This window comes from Petromyzon marinus, chromosome 3 (genome assembly GCF_048934315.1).
Source record: "Petromyzon marinus isolate PM22_M1 ecotype Great Lakes invasive population chromosome 3, UKy_Petmar_22M1.pri1.0, whole genome shotgun sequence".
Taxonomy (NCBI): Eukaryota; Metazoa; Chordata; class Hyperoartia; order Petromyzontiformes; family Petromyzontidae; genus Petromyzon; species Petromyzon marinus.
Genome location: NC_133669.1, coordinates 10,752,676 through 10,767,116, shown reverse-complemented (window position 1 = coordinate 10,767,116; position 14,441 = coordinate 10,752,676). Strand labels below are relative to the sequence as shown.

The 14,441-nt window shown below is 46.5% G+C and overlaps 1 protein-coding gene across 4 annotated transcripts in view; it reads left to right on the top strand.

Moving 5' to 3' along the window:
• Positions 1 to 14,441, top strand: part of LOC116953516 (transcription factor HIVEP3-like) — a 116,583-nt gene that overhangs the window by 49,517 nt on the left and 52,625 nt on the right. The window contains exon 3 of one of the 4 annotated variants that reach the window (XM_032973813.2): positions 14,332 to 14,436. The exons of the other annotated variants lie outside the window; for them this stretch is intronic. The gene's annotated coding sequence lies outside the window, so the exon portion shown is untranslated. The remainder of the gene's footprint in view (positions 1 to 14,331; positions 14,437 to 14,441) is intronic. 4 annotated transcript variants of the gene reach the window in all.

Below are 14,441 nucleotides of genomic sequence, written 5' to 3'. Positions count from 1 at the left end.
TTCTTCACTCCCTCCATCGCTCCATCCCTCCCCGCTACCAACATGCGCTCCATCCCTTCCCCCAGGTGTCATCCCCGTCTCCTTGCCACGCTTCCTCCATCAACTCCACACGCACCGTCCATCGCTCCATCCCTTCCTCGCTACGCGTTCATCGCCATCACTCCAATCTCTTCCCTCATTCGCCCCTCTTTCCATCCCACCCTCCATCCGTCCGTCCTCACTGACAGATTCAATCCACCTCTCCCATCACGCCACCTCTCTCTCTATCTCTCTCTATCACCCCCCTTCTTCTCTCCTCCCCTCCCTCACCCATACCCCCTACATCTATCCATCCCTCCGCTCCCTTCATCATCCCTCAACCTCTCCCCCCACCTCTGTCTGCTACACTTAAGTCGTATCGCGTGAAGTCCGTGCTGCTGTTTTAAAACAAAACAAAAAATGTATTCCGTGTGGCACAGCACAGGGCGCTTTGAGAGCGCTCGTCTCGTTTTATAGCTTTATTTTGGCGATGCGAAAACATATGGTTAATCTAAATTGTCTCATGGTGAAATTTTTATTTTAAAGCTTTCGTGACTGCAGGGATTCATATTCTTGGTTCTTTCGGTAAAGTCACCACGTAGAAGGGAAACAATAAAATAATAAAAAAATATTAAACAATAAAATTCTCACGACGTTTCGACTGCAACGCAAGCAATCATCATCAGGTGTGAAAACCACAGCAATAATTTTTTTTCTTCAAATTTTCTTGCTGTGGTTTTCACACCTGGTGATGATTGCTTGTGTTGCAGTCGAAACATCGTGAGAATTTTATTGTTTTATATTTTTATTATGTTATTGTTTCCCTTCTACGTGACTTTACCGAAAGAACCAAGAATATGTCTTATGGTTGTTGTTGTTGGCTTGCACCACATTGTGATTTTTGCACACAGCGTTTTAACACGTTTTTTTTGTGTGTGGAATATTTGCTGGTTTATTCCAGGATGTTCCTGTTACGCGTTGTCGCTTTAAGATGTTCTGTGTTCAAATTTTGTTTGTTGCGGTTGCACCCGACTTAAGAGCCGCATGGCTCACAGGGCTATACCTAATAAATGAAACTTGAAACTTGATGCTGCTGGTGGTGGTGATGATGGGGGTGGTAATGGGGGGGGGGTTGTCTTCTTCGCACGTCCAATGTTTCACGATCAACGCGCCGTGCTTGTACCCTAAATGCCGCGTGCATCGATGCGCTCTCCCACTTGAGCCAGACGCTTGCCGATGCCCGCTATCGTTACCCGAAGTTATTTCTTTTTCACCGGATCATCTGCCGCAGGAGCGCACGTTAAAATAAACCCGTGCAACGTGAGCATTCGTTAACAAACAAACAAAAGCAGCAAGCCATTGCGTGCCGGTGTCACGGCACGAATCCGAAGTAGAAAAGTTATCCTTGAACGAAATTTTCTGTCGCTCCTGTATGTGAGTGTCTCGAAGTCTGGTGGGTGGGTGGGTTGGGGGGTGATCTCGGAATAATTCTGAATCTCGGCGGGCTCTCACCTGACATTCAAAGAAATTCATTATTTCAAGGACATTGTATTTCAGACAGACTCAACATCGCTTCGTAATCACGCACTTTCGCAGCGCCTGTAAAAATCATCCGTTGCACCAGAGACTGCAACAACACGAATGCAAGTTGATTGTCTGCGCGGTGATGCCGGTCGTCGACGCTGCTGCTGGTTTACTCCGAATCCATTTGGGTGGCATTTAACGGGTTCAGAGCGTCTATGCAATGCAGCAGTACAATGCGCGTTTTTTGCGGCGTCTAAATGTCTTCGTGTGTCGATGCGCTGTGCAGGAACAGTGGGTGTATTTTCATTTTACAAAAAAGCGATGGTCAAAGGGGCAAGGTTACGAGCTGAGACTTATTGAACAGGAGCAGGCAACCGAGAGCACTAATTGCTGTGGGGGGGTGGGAAGTTCCATACAAGATGAGCAACCCAATATTGGGGCTTTGACAGACATCCTCGCAGTCCTGCTACGATTGTACTTGGGTGCGATATTCTTTCCAGGGATTTGAACAGGACCATCTTTGAGCATCCACCGAAAACATAATTGGTTCGTGAGCAGACCTGTTTCTGAGCCGGAGGCATCGCTGCTGCTGCTGCTGGTTGTTTGTTGTTGTTGTTGAACGCAGGCCGTGTCTGCAAGCTCGCAGAGGCTCGCATGGCTTGACATCACGGCCCAGCGAGCGTGAGTGGCCCAGTTGTGCCCCGACCGGGTAAAGAGCTCTTGAGAGCGGGGTGTTAGAATTCACAAGCTGGCCCCGCACTTACAAATTCATTCCCCATCGCGTTGTCCTTTGTGGTCCCTCGACCCGTGACATCTACGTGCATGCTATTACCCTGCTCCTATGCGGCGTTTTGCCGTGCCTACATAGCAGAGATGGGGTAAAAGATTAACATAAAGGTTGACATGACAGCTATATACTTTTTATCTTCCAAGACCGCGTTCCATTCTAAAACTTTTTGCTGGACTGTGATTAGGCTGTCATGCTTGCATGTGCTCTCGTGCAGCACGGTGTCAGAGTGAAGACTGTTCCATGGGATACGAATTGTAAATACAGTACCTACATGTATACAGCCTTTTTGTCAATCCACTGCTGGATGAGGGCCTTCGGCATGCCTGTGCGGGTCGTACTATATGGGCTCTTTGATGATCCATCACCATACCGGTCAGTGCGGGTTGGTGAAGGCGGGCAGCATAGATATGGGAGCATAGAGGCACAGTACAACAGTGGGTTTTGCTGCACTGCTTGTAACATAGACCCGCAGTAGCCTACAACAGCTTATACGCATGGTGGTCGCTCATTAAAGCGATGTCCAGGCTCAAATCCTGCTTACTTTGCAAGTTCTGATGCAATCAGGGGCATTATGCATGATTTAATTGTGGGCAATATAGGTTTATATATAGTCTCTAGGAAACGCGACTGCGTCTGTGGCTCACATGGGCACTGTATGCAGTCATTTCATAAACTGCTGCCAAAAGTTTCAGGACGTCCAATGCTTCCGCGTTGGTATTTTGTCGCCACGGGTAGACATTCCTTGCTGACGTGCATGCGCCTCTGCATACATGTGCCTTGCTTGCCACGATCGGTGCTCATAAACAGCACTTCCTACACGCTCCAGTATATGTAAGGTCAAACAGAAGACCGCTGTCCTAGTGTGTGCATACCATGCGCAGAGCGTATGCTGCGTGTTTCAGTACCATACCATACTCCTCGCGCTGCGTGTACACAGGGTCACAGGACGGCGGTTTTACTGAGATCGGTTAGGTACTCTGCTGTTGGACATTGGAGCGTGTGTTGCCTGCTGAACATCGCTGTTATCACAGTGGGGTTTTATGTTGTTGTAAGGTGTTCGTGTACCAATTTAAGAGCTGTGAATAGCTCCGGGCAAATGTGCCGCACGTTTTAAGTAACACGTGGTCGTTTTGGAATTGCCAGTTTAATTCATTTTCCCCAACTACATGGGAGCAGGTGGGAGTGAGCAACAGACTGGCTCTCCTCCGACACGGTTTTCTTCCGACATATGCCCAGTAATTCACGGCAGACGCCAGCCGAAATGTGCTTTGTGCTATTAAGTAGGCTTTTAAAGATCCGGTGTTAACGTTTGCGCCAGTGGTACATTGTGTATTGGTGTTACGGCCCAAATTGAAATTTACTGCACTGAGTGAAAATCGGCCACAACTAAACTGTGAAATCCGACCTGTTCGGTATAGCGATTTGCGCGTGTGTTCGTTGTTGCCACCGCTTAATCGCGTCAAACTTGCCCTCCCTTCAGTTGTCTGGCGAAAGCCTTGAGACGTTAAGTTTGAGTGACAACAGAAATGTCGGTGATGATGAGGAGTACTGTATAGGGGAGTCTGGGACTGGTTTACATATTTTAAACACAACATTTTACATGCTAGTTTAACATGCTCTAAAACAATTGTGCAAACACCAGGATCTGTCTCGACTATTATTTACATTTTGAAAAAAAATTAACGTCGAATGTCTGAAAATGTCAAATTCAAACAGTAGCCATTCAGATTGGCTGAAAATTGGAGACATCTTTCTATATGTTTGTGCTGCCTCTCAACATCCCGAATTTCTTAGAGGCCATTATTATCTAAAGTAAATCATTTTACAGTGGGGGTTTAGTGGCGGTTCAGCATGTTGGCACACTGCGCTATGAATCCAGCGACTTGAGTTCCCTTCCCGGCCGCGAATACGTTCAGTGGCGTGTGGTATCTGGATCGATCCTGGACTCCCTCCCTTTATTAAGATCCACTGACCAGCTTGGTGAAGTAGAGCCAAACAACCCCCCGACGACCAACACAGTGTGGGCAGGCCTTATTCTCGCAACAGATTGACAAGGAGCAGTAACTTTGTACTTAGTTAATCCAAATGAGGCGCATTCTGACGCCGCTCTTATTACAGCACTGTGCAATATCTGGGGTCTCCCAAAGTCCCTTGACAGCTGTTATAGACGACGACTCGTAAATGCTCCACGACCGGCAGGGACTATCCTTGAGTGTCTATTTCACGTGAGCTTAGGCTACAGTCGCGAATCAATCGTCTTATCTCGAGCTTAGCGCTGCCCCGTGTGCGCCACACATCCTCGTTTGCTGTGTGTGCACGCGTTCCTCGTCGCGATCCACGCCGTTCTTCTACCCCCGTTGACCGGGCTCTCAGGACGAGGTTTGCCAAATGTCCTGGATGACCCAGGACCATCTTCTCTTCTTGAGGAGGTAGCTGACGTGGGATATCTGTAGTCTTTCTGGGTCATTAAAAGCCCTGATTTTCGTCGGTTGCAGAGTAATACACCAACTCAAGAAAATGCATTTCCATGTACTTATCTCTTACCGTAGGTATTGTGTGATGTATTCCTTTTCCTATGATATGTACCAATGTTTTGCACGTTAGAGGTTGCAACCTATGATAATAAAAGAAAAGAAAAACACGTGCAGGGAGAACGCCAGTGGATTTACTTGGCGAAGGAAGGTCCTGGCGGGCCTGGTCGGTCATAGACCTCCCGTCATGTGTTTTAAGAGTCACCATATACAACAGCTTCCAATGGGGATTTCGCGTGATTCCAGATATTGCTCAGTGCCGCAGATCCCAGTGGTGGATATGGCAGAAGAATAGGCCAATCGAAAAATCCTGAAAGAGATGAGGTTGATGCCTTTCCCCTGCCGCGAATTAGCGATGCCTGTGCATGGGATTCCCTCACAGGGGGACGCTCACAGGATCATCCGTGTTTGCGCTGCACAGGCTCATCCGTGTTTGCACGCGCACACGTGCAGGGGGGGTAATATTTGGGTCGATTTCTCCCACCAACCCCGCCCGCTATGAAATGTCACATTCCGTGGGCAAGACCAATGTCACAGCCGAGCGCTTGTTCACAAAGACAGCGCGAGTGTGACAGTCGCCCGCTTAATGACTCGCCCCCATCCGCGCACCCCTCACCCACCGCCCACCTTCCCTGTGATTCAATGCGGTTTCCCCAATATTATTCCTTATTTCGTACGGCCGATTTAGATGCAGAGCAACAACTACTATTTCACATTCAGGTGGTCAAACCAGATAACCGCGTCGGGAGCAGCGGAGTTTATCGCTCTGATGTCTCCTCCATATTTGTGGATCGGGTATTGCATCGTTAAATGTTGTACGGTCTGTACTGGATGACTACACCCGCACGCTGGTTCGTTTTTAAATTTCCATTTGTGCATCAGGTATCCGCATCTGCCGTGGTTTGTGCGAATGCAGTTTAGGGTGGACCGTGAGTTTTCCCAATTCGGAGCAACAATTCAAGTAAAAAAAAATCTGTTCTCTCTTTGTCTTGTTTCAATCTGGTATTGTCTCTGCAGGCTTATTCTTTCCGTTAAACTCATTCAGGATAACGTTTCCTTGTAATTTTCATCAAGCATAATTTATGTTATTACACAAAAAATTACCATGAGCACTGTGGGGCTTGACTTCTGCAAGGCACCTATCATCAGCCATGGTCAATCCACTACTGGATGAAGACCTCCCTAATCCTCCAACATCAATATTCTGCCATGTAAAAATGCACAAAACCTGCACACGAGCTGATTTTATCACTCCATCTCCTAATTTACTTGCATCTTGAATGCGCTCGGGCACCAATATTGTATCATACAATATTAGAAACAAGTTTTACTGGCTTCTTGGTTGGATTCCTGGCTAGATTCGAGGCTAGATTCTTGGCTGGATTCCTGGCTGGATTCCTGGCTAGATTCCTGGCTAGATTCGTGGCTAGATTCGTGGCTAGATTCCTGGCTAGATTCGTGGCTAGATTCCTGGCTGGATTCCTGGCTGGATTCCTGGCTGGATTTCTGGATAGATTCTTGGCTAGATTCCTGGCTAGATTCCTGGCTAGATTCCTGGCTAGATTCATGGCTGGATTCCTGGCTAGATTCCTGGCTCGATTCCTGGCTAGATTCCTGGCTCGATTTCTGGCTCGATTCCTGGCTAGATTCCTGGCTCGATTCCTGGCTAGATTCCTGGCTAGATTCCTGGCTAGATTCCTGGCTAGATTAATGGCTAGATTCCTGGCTGGATTCCTGGCTAGATTCCTGGCTAGATTCCTGGCTAGATTCCTGAATAGATTCCTGGCTGGATTCCTGGCTAGATTCCTGGCTAGATTCCTGGATAGATTCCTGGCTAGATTCCTGGCTGGATTCCTGGCTGGATTCCTGGCTAGATTCCTGGCTAGATTCTTGGCTAGATTCCTGGCTAGATTCCTGGCTGGATTCCTGGCTAGATTCCTGGCTAGATTCCTGGATAGATTCCTGGCTAGATTCCTGGCTAGATTCCTGGCTAGATTCCTGGCTAGATTCCTGGCTCGATTCCTGGTTGGCTGTCTGGTACCCAAGTGCATGTGCGCCGTAGGGACGTAACTTTGCACATCTGCTGGATTCCTGGCTAGATTCCTGGCTAGATTCCTGGCTAGATTCCTGGATAGATTCCTGGCTGGATTCCTGGCTAGATTCCTGGCTAGATTCCTGGATAGATTCCTGGCTAGATTCCTGGCTGGATTCCTGGCTGGATTCCTGGCTAGATTCCTGGCTAGATTCCTGGCTAGATTCCTGGCTGGATTCCTGGCTAGATTCCTGGCTCGATTCCTGGCTCGATTCCTGGCTAGATTCCTGGCTAGATTCCTGGCTAGATTCCTGGCTGGATTCCTGGCTAGATTCCTGGCTAGATTCCTGGCTAGATTCCTGGCTCGATTCCTGGCTGGCTGTCTGGTACCCAAGTGCATGTGCGCCGTAGGGACGTAACTTTGCACATCTGCGTGATGACGTCACCTGCATCCCACAGCGTTGATCCGGATTATTGCGTGCTGACGTCACACCTCCACCCAACCCACCCTCCACCCCACCGTATATGCCACGCAAATGTGTGGCCAGCGCTATGAGATATTTTAGATATATGTTGATGAGTAAATGTATGGATATATGTTTAACTTATTTTGCACCATATATAGCCAACTGTACTAATCGGAGGTGTGGCGCATTTAAATGAGTAAATGTTACATTAAGGTTTAAAAAATAATAAAGAAGCAGGAATATTCCATAATATTTTAGAAAAAAAGATTAGCTGGCTGCCAGGACTTGACGTCCAGAGGGAGGGAGAGACGAATGTACAGATGGTAACCTCCAAAGGATGTGCGGGTTGCTTTTGTTAATTATAAAAAAAAATCCTTAGAGGGCCCTCATGCTCTTCTGAACATTGGTATGACTCGCGGCTCCTTGAACACAGGGCGGGCATTCCACATTCCTATGCCACGAAGTAGTCTCATAGGAGGACAGTCAACCAAGCGGAGCTCATTAGACCGGCTCGCAAATTGTATGAACATTGACTGGGGTTTGAACTCTCGATCCTACGATGGGGTAGCCTGAACTATCAGAGCCACATCTGCTGATGAGAGGTGGGCATTATCCAGCTGTAGCTTATTAAGATCGTAATACACAAATAATTGCTGCGGCTTACCTGCTGTCGCTTTGCTGTTTGGTACCGAATGAGAGATCTGTATGCAGGATTTAGCGAAAGAACATTTGGTGCTAAAATTGGACGGGGATAAAGCATCACAATCAGTGATACATTTACATGGGGACAATATGTGCGCTGCTACGAATATCACGCCGAAGTGGCCAGGATGTGAAATAAAAAAAAATAGGGCCATTATATCACTACAAAACATGGCACAATTACTTATCACTGGCAAATTTGAGCGTCACTGATGGACTATCCACTGCTGGATGAATGCTTCCCCCATCGCCACTTCTCATTGTCTTACGATCCATATAGCACCTATACACGAGCTGATATCATCGAGCTGTCTCCACGGTGGACGTATCCCCCCCCCCCCCCACTGCCGCGTCAGCTACTAGACACCTGTGAAAACTAATGGACATCTGTGAAAAATATCTCTATAGCTCATTCGGCTTCCTTCAGTATAAATACATATTATGATTCTGATCTTTCTGTCTTTCATGGGAGAGGAATGTAAACTTGCAAATGTACCACTTTGTTGCAGTTTTGCCATATGTGATACAAAGTATTCCACTATGAATACTAAATGCAGACTACTGTTCCAGACTGTTCACAAAGACAGACTCTATAGCAGCACGGCGGCTTTGGGACGTTACAAAGAAAGATGAGAGGTATGCATGCCATCATTGACCTCTTCCAGCAATTCGATCAGTTGTCATGAATTGGGATCTCGATTCAATTCAAGAATACATTTTTACAGTATTTGCTTTTTTACCATCTCATTTTTACCGTTTATATTCTATCAAATTTGCTCAGTCTTGTTTCGTTCTGTTAGTCGAAATGTTACATTTTCATATACGATTTCCATAATAAATCGTACGTGATTAATTCCCATATGGACAGTGCAATGCGTGTGTTGTGACCGTAATAATTACCTGGAATCTATGAAACGACGCATCTTGCATCATGTTAGCCACTGTGTGCCAGTGTTGTAGCTCAATGTCAGAAGCTTCAAACTGCTCACATTTAAATAAATAAACATTACCTCCAACAGCCCATTCCAAGTTGGCCAATTTTTTTTTTACAAAATACATAATGGACCTCAGTGGTCTCTCTTCTGGTCAAATACTGTACAGTAAAGGACATTGTCTTAGGGATGTAAAGCAGGATTGGGGAACATTTTCCTTTACAGAGGGCCAAACGTGACTTTGAAATACCTTCAACATATCCTTTAGCATTACTTTGTCATTCAATAACATATACTTCAGCACTATCCAATGCAGTACTGTAATAATGGGACGAATAATAATGGCTCACGATAAAAAAAATGCAATATTGCCAGGTAGACAAATATGACCCTTAAGTACCCAATTCGTGCTTCTTGGAGGCTTACTGTAAAGGATAAATATAATTTGAAGGCCCTTTTGAAGTTTTAGGCTGCATATGGCCATAGGCCGTGCAAAATTAAGTCGGAGGCCCTAAGTTTCCTACCACTGCTGTAAATGTGTGAGCCTTAGTCGCCTGGTCCTCAGCCATCGAGTGGTCTTATCGGAAAGTTACCTGGCCTCTCCTTCAGCGCGTTAACAAGCGTGGGTTTGGAGCTAGATGTCACAGTTCGTCTCAGTGGACAGGAATGCTCGGTGGAGAAGTGCGATGATCAAATAACCGTGCTGGCAGTAGCTGTCACCTTTGATAATTTGTTGAGGAGTGCCGCTTATTTGGCGTGAGAGCAGGTAAAAGCACGGGGGAGGAGAGAGGGCTATTTACATATTGTTTGTGCACGGTATTGCATCAGCTGTGGAACCCTGATGCTCCACAATGCAAATAACATTGAGTCATTTCTCAGCCCTTTGTCAATCCACTGCTGGATGAGGACTTCATGCTGTATAGGATGTGGGAGTTATTTAACCATACTTCACCATGCTGATGTGGGACCATAAAAATACAGGGCAATAGATTTTGCTGCACTGTCCTCTGCTGATACCACGTAGCATATGACAACCTGCTATGTATGTTGTGGCCACCCATCCAAACACTTTGCATCCTCAATCCTGCTTATATTCCGAGATGTAACAAAACCTGGGGCTTTCTGGGTGGATTGATCATGGGCTATTTGGATTCATATGGAGTCTTAAGTAAATTCAACTCCGTCCGACCAAATGAATAACAATTCTGCACTAAATGTCATCTCCAGCATCTGCCACCACATCACGCTGGGCGTGGCTTGTGGGGGTTTTCCCACCTTCGGGAAGCAGATTGTAGGGGTGGCTGCCAATTATAAAGGAGTCCAAATAAATGACCTCAAAATAAGTAGTCATCGATTATAATGTTAGTCAATTAATTGATTTAATAGACTCACCCGACTAATGGTCCCATCTAAAATGCTGCAGTGTAATAACTGTTATGTATTTACCCACGACAGACTAAACTCAGTTGAGTCCCAATAATTAGTGCGATCTTCTGTTTGAAACTTGGACACAGTACAGTGTTATGTTTTGTCAGTTGTTTAATGAGTATATTTGCCTGTTGGAGGAAACCGGAGTGCCTGGGAAAAACCCACACCCATCCAGGGGATGATGATGCTCCAAAATTCACGCAACTTGCTTTACTGGCATCTCTATGCTACCTAACTGGGTGTGTTACGTGCATGACCTGAGTGCGACCATCTACCTCGCATTCCAAGTGACGGGTTGCACGAGTTTTCCACCTCACAACCGGCAATATCGATCGCTTTTTGTGGAAATGACTTCCTGTTTTTTCACATGTCCTTTCAGAAAACTCCATTAAGCGAAGGCCTTATTATGTTTAGCATATGTAGTCTTCCCCTTTGGGGGTGTACCTTAATGCATTTCTGCAGCCCTAACGAGACAAGTTATAATAACATTTGGGGAACAATGTACGCTGCGGCGGTTACATTGCACAGTGCGGTATTTAAACCGGAATGCCTCGCTGCGCTGTTCGGTATCAAGTGAGCGGTGACTGCAATGCGCGAACTGTGCTCTGGACCTGGCGACCCGGGTTCGATTCCCCGCCATGGCGAAGGAAAGTGGCGAATCATATCTGAGCCGGTCCTGGTGCCCTGCACCCTAACCCTTTACCAACTCACCCTGACAAGTGTTGTTAAGTATGGTCAAAAAATCCCCATGACTAGCACGGTGTGGGCAGGTATTCATCCAGCAGTGGATGGGCAAATGGCTGTAAATTCTCACAATTCTCGTTATTATTCAACACTTGTCTTGAAGGATCCCTCAAAATGCCTTCTGAGACGTAACTTTGATAAACAAAGATTCATGTCTGTGTTGCCAAGAGACACAAACCTGTAATTCTTGTTGAAGTGTGAATGGAAATGAATGTACTGTACTTTATTGATAATAACTGTATTGTATATTTCATCAAACCAGTACAACGGAGTACAGATCTTCCAAGCCTCTGTGCAAGGCCTCCAAGTGAATTCACTGTGTACTGGGCCAGCCCTTATATGAAGGCAAAGAGTGTCCGCACAAGCCTTGGGTCTGGACGGTTTCCCGTATACTGCGGTAATATATTGTATGTCGTCCCCAAATTGTGTGCGCATTCCGAACAAATTCCCCACACGTCTCGAATGAGTGACTGTAAGCGTACTGGGCTGGACCGGGCGAGTTGAACCTGGCGGCCATATCCCCTGAGCGGAAAGTTTGAGCCTTAATATAGGGAAATTCCTGCTATGCGAGGCCGTAACTAACATCTGATATTCTTATTACCCATGGCTCAAATTTATGTATGGAAAATCCTATCATCCGTGGATTGAGAACCAAGGCTTTCTATAGATCCCCCCAGTTCAACGGTCATTCAGTGGGAGGTCACTTATTCTCTTCTGCCGCCCCAATTCTGGATTGCCCTTCCCTTAATAATTAATTCTCTGTCCAAGTCAAGAGTCGCAATATATTTTGTCAACATGGTTGCATTAAATCCTACATAAATCCACATTTTATTGTATTGAATTATTCTATTATTATAGAAAGCTGCGAAAGACCGTCCAGCATGGCGTGGGCTTGTTGTGACCTTATGCTCCACAGGGAGTGAAGAGGGGTCAGTAAGTAAGTGATGATTCTATTAAGGGTTTTCTTTGGATAATAGAATTCGCTCAGAAGTGTCAGCAAATTCATCAAATTATCTGTATATGGCTCCAGAAAACCATACCGATCGTAAAATAATTCCATGGATCATCCATCCATCTCTCATGAATGACCGCTCATACAAAGAGGTCATTGGAGCACCACTAAGGTAGAATGTTCGTGATCTCCCTCCACCTTTCCCTGTACTTGCCCTGGCTGTGGTTTAAGCCCGTCGAGTGTGCCTTGTTTTGAATCGCGCCTCTATTGTGTGTGGCGTCAGTCAATACACAACTCAAATTCTGCATCAGCTACACATTCTATCTCGACTCGTGCGTTGTGTGTGACGTCGGTATCACGTCTTGGTTTCTGCAGTGTATTAAAACAACTTGGCGCCCCCTGAGTCACACACGGCTGGCTCGCCACGATCCCTGCGTGGCTTTGTTGTTTAGTGGAAAAGATGTCCAAGTCGTAATTTACATCCTGCTTGGTTGTAATTGCCAGGCAGGTTGCACTCATTGGTAAAAAAATAAATCCGGCCATCCCAGAGTGGAGACTGGTTACCACTGGCATTGCTTTTGCCGAGGACAGATGGGATCTGCCGTCATGCTCCCCTAAGGGCAGCATGACGGCAGGGTGGCACAGTGATAACGCTCGTGCCTCACGACAGGAAGGGATCTGGTCGAATTTCTGGCTTGGGTGCCAATTCTGTATGTTGATTTATCTTATCCCACGATTCTGTATGTTGATTTATCTTATCCCACGATTCTGTATGTTCATTTATCTTATCCCACGATTCTGTATGTTGATTTATCTTATCCCACGATTCTGTATGTTGATTTATCTTATCCCACGATTCTGTATGTTGATTTTTCTTATCCCACGATTCTGTATGCGTTTCCTCCGGGTTCTCCGGTTTACTCTCATTGCTAAAAAAAAAACCCAATACCATGTAACTGGTATTTGATAAACATCCCCAAATGCTGAATAATTACCTGCAAGTTACTCAATTGGGATTATACATCACAACATCGCCCCCTACTGCGAAAATCTTGTCACGACCCTCCTGAATAATCAGTCCTGAGACTCTAAAGGCATTCCTGCTTTTAATTATAACCTTTTTTGCAAATAAGACGAGTTTCAAGATATTCCTGAAACGCCATTGCTCAGTTCCTCTCCATGAATGCACCATCCCATCGGATTCTGAGGCTGATGCTGTGCCCATATCAGGGCAGTGAGTCAGCACTACTCAGATCCTGGGTTTGAATTCCGGGTTCCCACTTGAGATTAAATGCGCTGATTAATAGTGTATGTGTGTGTGATGATGATGATGATATCACTCCAATTATTGGTGACCGCACCAAGAAGCCGTATCAAACCTATTGTGTCACTGGCATACGACCACTCGATGTGAAAACGTGGCTGCGGATGTCTGTAGGTGAACTCAGAATAATAACTAATGCCCCTCTGAAAACCCATGTTTATAATTACACAGACCTTTACAGCGGTATTTGGCACTGCACGGGAATAGCCGGGGGAAGAACGTATCCGTGCTCGCTGGCTTCTTTACGGGTGACGTCGCGAGGCGAGGGACATCCTGACGCGCGTGATGCTGCCTCTCGAGTTGCCTCCAGTTTGGATTCGCGTGGCCGTCAAGCTCTGGGCACTCCCCGGCTGAGCGGCAGTGCCGGACCTGCACGTACGACATGTCAACGCGCGATAAAAATAGAACGCTCGCACGGAGGTGGCCGGGTTGCTCGGCGCGGAGGGCGCGGGGAATGGGGGGGGGGAGCTCTAACACCCGTGTTAGCGACACTCAGCAGACGCCGCTGAGATCATGGGTTGAGTATAGGCTGCCTCCTTCCTTTGATTTGTACACCAGTGCAGCAGGGGAGGTGAGACACCGGTGTAGCAATATGGCCAAGTGTTTTTTTTATTTATTGGGTGCAATTGTGAACAATAGCCATATCAAGACATTCGTACATCTAATCGGTATGATCATTTGTTCACTGTCTCAGCAGCGGAGTGAGCGGCTTGCAATCGGAAAGGTCCCAAGATAAAATCCTCGTTTGGGGTTGATGCAGCCCATCATCTCCCCGGGGTCGATGAAATGAGTGCAAATGGGTTTGTGGTGAAGTCAACAGTGATTGTGCCATGAGAGATTCACCTCCCACACCACAGAAATGTGTTTTTTTTCCACCACTGGCTCAGGGCTGTAAACAGGAGATGAGCACTGCCTTGATGCTACATTGAGCAGGGAATCGCTCCGACCTCGGTGTAGCATCGACTGCGAGACATGGCCAGGATACAGCACTGGTGAG